Here is a 5,374-nt window from a genome sequence, read left to right as displayed (position 1 = left end):
AGCATTTGGGGCAGCCGCACCTCCCTTTGGCTAAAACTTGAGTTTAGGCATGCAGTCTTATATACTTAGCATCTTAACTGGATGACCAAAAGCAAATACTGAAATAGCTGGCTCATTCCTTCCTTACCCATTGTAACTATTTTTCCTGCAGGACAATAGATGTACCTGAAAAACACATTAGGAGATACAGGATCTAAGATTTGACATAGTATCAAATGATATAGAAATGACAAAGAGTTAAAAGGAAATTACAGAAAAAAATCATAGATATAGAATTATCTAAAAATTGTTGCCATTATTTAAATATTTATAGTGACAAAAGAAAAAAGGTCCTTGGAAAAAACTTTAATAATATCAAAGTGGGCAGCATTTCTACGAGTAACAGAACCTTAAAAAATGATTAATTTAATGACATAAAACTTGAAAATTTCTCTCTGGCAAAAATAAAGTCAATAGAAAATGAAAAATATGATTAAAAAGTCAAAGTTAAAATAAAAATACACAAAAATGGGAAACCCGATATCATAGTTTCAATGACCTTAATATGTAAATAATACCAACAAATCAATGACTAATAGGAAAATGGAAACCCCATAGGAAAATGGAAAAGGGATATAAAGAGATCACAAAAATTGAATTATAAAGATGTGAAATAATGCTTAAACTCACTTATAGAGAAACACAAAGATATAATTTTTAATATGGCCAAATATCAAAGTTTGCTAAAACACTGTGTTAGTAAGTGTTTGGGTAAACAGACACTCTCATACATCAAAAATTAACACATTCTATTTGACAAGCAAGTTGGCAAACTATCAGAAGTTAAAATACAAAACCTTTCATCCCAGCAGATGTACCTCCTGTTAACATACTGTCTTGGGGCCAAGAGGTGTTTGAAAGGTGACTGCAGAATTGTTTGCAGTGTCAAAGGATAATAAATAACTAGAGGTGCATAGAGAGGGGACTTGCTAAATAAATTATAGTACTTCTTTGTGATGGATAGCCATTCAAAAGAATGAGATAGCTCTATATATTGATCAGAGTGATTACAAGATACATAAGTGAAAAAGAAAAGTATAAAATAGAATTTAAATTGTTATCATTAAGAGTATGTTTGTGTAAGCATAGAATGTCTTTGGAACATTGCACTAAAAACAAGGAAGATATTTACTTCTGAGAAGAAGTCCAAGGTGGATTTACTATTCATGGCCTTTTGAATTGCGTTCTATGTGTATGTCAGCTAGTCAAAAGCAATGCAATGATTTAAAATAAAAATTCAAAATATGAAGTTTTTCCAAATGATTCCGCTGTTCCTTAAATTCTGCCACCCATGAAATTTCACGGGAGATATTGGAAAAGCTTGAAATATTGTTCTTAATTTGGTCCATGTCCTGTAGCATCCCAAAGCTGGGCATTGAGAGAAGACCTCCTGAAGGAGGGGTGGAAGGCTGAGGACAAGCAAGCTGGGGCCTGAGTTCCGATGGAACTGCGAGGGGTGGCGATGGGTAGAAACTGTTTTGAATGTTCACTCTTGAAATTTTGGAAAATTTTAAAAAGACCATTAAAATTTTTGTTCTGGTAGTAGATAGTTCAAGACTCTGTTTTTCAATTTCTCATGAAATTTATGGTGTCATAACCTCCACCCTTTTTAAAACAAAAAAACAAAAAAACTTTTTCTCTGAGAACTCTTCCCTCAGCCTTTGTTCAGTTAAAGGTAGTTAAATATAACAGTTAGTGTGGTCTCCTTCCAAACAAATCCAAAGAGATCTTGTATTCATTTCTCTTTCAACCTATGCACTCCTTTCATTCCACTGAGAAGTGAACAATAGACCGATTTTAACTGACCATTTCTCTTTATGAAAAGAATCTGCATTTGTAAAAGTAAGGAGAGCCTTCTTTGGGAAGGTCTCTAAGAAGAAGAAAGAAAAATACCTCCACAGAGGAGGAAAAAGAAAAAAAAAATCAACACACACCTGTCATCTTTCTTAATGTTTTTCTCTGCCTTCATTATGCTCACATCCTGAAGCAAGATGGAATATTGAGTCTTGTTTAGTCTTGAAAAGAAATGACTATTTAAGTTGTTTTAAACAAACACCAGCCTCTCAAATGTTCTTGAACATGTTACACCCCTGGCGCTGGGGCCCAGCCTTCAGCCGAGCTGCTTCTGAAACAGGCGGAGACACCAGAGGCCAGGCTGGAACCACTGTGCTGTGCAGCAAGGCACAAAGCTTTGCAGGTGCCATTGCGAGTCAGGACAAAGGAGGTACAAACAGCAGCACGTTTTATACATAGCAGGATGTGGAAACGTTTGGTTAAGGCATCGTGGACCAGTCATAAGGCAAGTTAGAAACAATAACCATAGTTGGGGCTCGCTGCAGACGTGTTACTGATTTGTTGACCTTTATACAGCGCATGCGTGAGGGACTCCAGTTGTTGCCGGTGACTGCCTCGCTTAGTTAATGGCTGCCAGCTGACGATGGCTCCTTTTGATTGCCTGTTTAAGTTTTAAACAAACACCAGCCTCTCAAGTGTTCTCGAATGAATGAAGAATGTTTATCCTCTACACTTTACTTCTGTTATTAGTGTTATATAGCACAATTCCTTTAAACTGAATAAGGCATTATCAACATAAACTCCACCCTTTTTAAAAGGGAATGAATAGTCCCTTTGCTATGCTTATAGATGTAAGAAAACAGATCTATCTATCCATAAAGTGGACATTGAAGATGTTCCTCAGTAAGAAATGACCTGGCTGTTATTGCAAAATACCTGTGGAGAGAATAAACCTACATATTAAGAACCAATGGTTCTACACCCCCATCTTACAGGGTTTCAATAACAAGGACTAGAAAAGTATATAATCATAAGTGAATATCCCAGAGGTGATATAACCTCGAGGAATCAAGAGAGGATGAAACGCCTCCCACCTGAAAATGGAGGACATAGAAATGCATTCCAATAGCTAATTTTCTCCCACAATATTTTTACTTGGCCGAACAGAACATTAATATCCTTCAAATGTTAGTCCTTTCTCATATAATTAGAAATTTAAAAACACATTATGAGGACTCGCATTACGCGCTCACATACGAACACAGGTGTTCCGTTTCAAACTCAAAATATATATAAATTAGTACTTAAGGCACGACCTGGTCAGGCTGGCTTTTCCTTCACCTGCCACCCTGGGGCAAAAATTCAAACTTGCTTTAATATTAGCCTCTGCTGAACATAATTAGGGAAGTAAATATACTGGAGGGAAAAAACAACAACAACAAAGCATGCTGTAAACTGTCCACAGCAAGGGTGTATGGTTATGGCATGTAAGAAAATAGACTAAAATGTCTATGAAGATAAGAGCTGTCGATACAGGGACTCAACAAAAGTGGATCTCCGTAGCAAAGTTCCCTCCCCTGGAATTCTCCAGACTTACTGGTGTATACATTACTGCCTTGCCATCTTTTGACAATCCAGAAAATAGTACAGTCTCCCTTCCTGTAGGCAGTTGGGAATTTAATCTACAAACATAAACATTTATTTTTGAAATTATGTGTTTCATGCAGAAGCTGTGTGAAAGTGACACCGTTTGTTAAATCCCCTGTGGGCACTGGCCATTTTGCATATGTGAGTACGTGTTCTCATTTTAATCATCACAAAAATCACATGCAATAGATATTGTATATGCTTCCTCTTGCTGCTGTTACCAATTATAATAAATTCAGTGGCTTAAAACAACAGAAATGTACTCTTCTACAGTTCTGGAGGCCAGAGGTCTAAAAATAAGTATTATGGGGCTAAAATCAAGGTGTTGGCAGGGCTGGTTCTTTCTGGAGATATTCAGGAGAATCCAGTCCTTACTTTTCCAGCTTTTGGTGACTGCCACCATTCTTTGCCTCATGGCCACCTAAGCCCAATTACATTCTTTGGAATGTCTCCTGCAGACAGATATCTCCCTCTGCCTCTTCCTTATAAAGAATTCATAATTACATTTAGAGTCTGCCTGGATAATCTCTCCATCTCGAGATCCTTAATTTAATCATACAAATTAACATATTCACAGGTCCCAGAGATTAGGATGTGGTCATCTTTGGGAACCATTATTCAGTCAACCACAGATGGCGTTATGCCCATTTTATAAACCAGGAAACTAAAAGTCAGCAGTGGTAAACTGTTTGCTCACTGTCACAGGGCTGTAACACCCATAATTCAAAGTCCCTGTTGATTCCTCTGTACCAAGACAATTTTGTATTTGAGAATCATTTCAGACTTTTGAAATGTATATTAAAGCAAAGTAAGTGTTTTTAAATTGAAAATGTGACTAGCGATCTTTGTTTATAATGGATGGCTTGCTGTGCTTCTAAAAGACATATGAAATAAAGCCTGTGTCACACAAAAATATACCCAAATTTCATGAGCTAAAAGGGGTGAAATTCCACTCCCATTCCACAAAGACTAAAACTCATTCCAGATTTATTAATGAATGAATATATTTAAACATGAATGTAAAGTGGTCAAATACAGATAATGGTCAGTCATTTCCTTTTTTTTTCATGGGCAGGTACTGGGAATTGAACCCGGATCTCCAGCAGGGCAGGTGAGAGCTCTGCCTGCTGAGCCACCGTGGCCCACTGTTGTCATTTCCTTTTAAAGCCAAGTAGAGATGTTTTTTTGGATCTGACTTCTAGGAGATGATGTTTCAGAGACCTGGAAGAAGGAAGGAGTGATAGGAAAGGGGGTCAGGGGGAGCCTGATCAGGCAGACCTGCTAACCTTACTTCAACCTGAACTCTACATTTATTTGTTTTATAATTAGGAATCCTGAGGGAGAATCCATCTGATGTTAATTTTCCTGCTGCTAAAATTAATTTGAAAATCACCACACTTAACCTTTCAGGACTTTTGTGATTCCTTAGGTGAATACATCTAATGTCTCTCTGTATATGAGAAAGAAAGAGGAACACAGTAAAGGAGAAAGAATGAGGAGATCCTGAATCTCAACAGAGTGGATTCTTCCATCATTTTTGCTACCTGCAGAATAAATACCCATCCTTCCAGACTATTCTGCCAAATCATAATAGTCTTTATCAGTTGTGAAACTGGTCAATGTGAATGGATTAGGTGTCTTCACATAGTGCAGACGGCGCTTTCACGGCATGCAGGCATTAGGTTCTCTTTTATAAACCACTTCTTCAAGGGTACTAGTGCATCATCACCGCGATCAACACTTACAGCCCTCTTGACATCAGCCATTGTCTCCCTTCCCAGTGACCACACAGGCAGGTGCTTCAATTGTGTCTACAAACACAACTGGTTGGGAGGAAACAAAATGAAAAACAGTCTTTATTTTGCAAACAACTGGTCAAAACCACATATTGTTC

The sequence above is a fragment of the Tamandua tetradactyla genome, chromosome 2, assembly GCF_023851605.1.
Source record: "Tamandua tetradactyla isolate mTamTet1 chromosome 2, mTamTet1.pri, whole genome shotgun sequence".
NCBI lineage: Eukaryota > Metazoa > Chordata > Mammalia > Pilosa > Myrmecophagidae > Tamandua > Tamandua tetradactyla.
Note: the sequence above shows the minus strand (reverse complement) of the source record.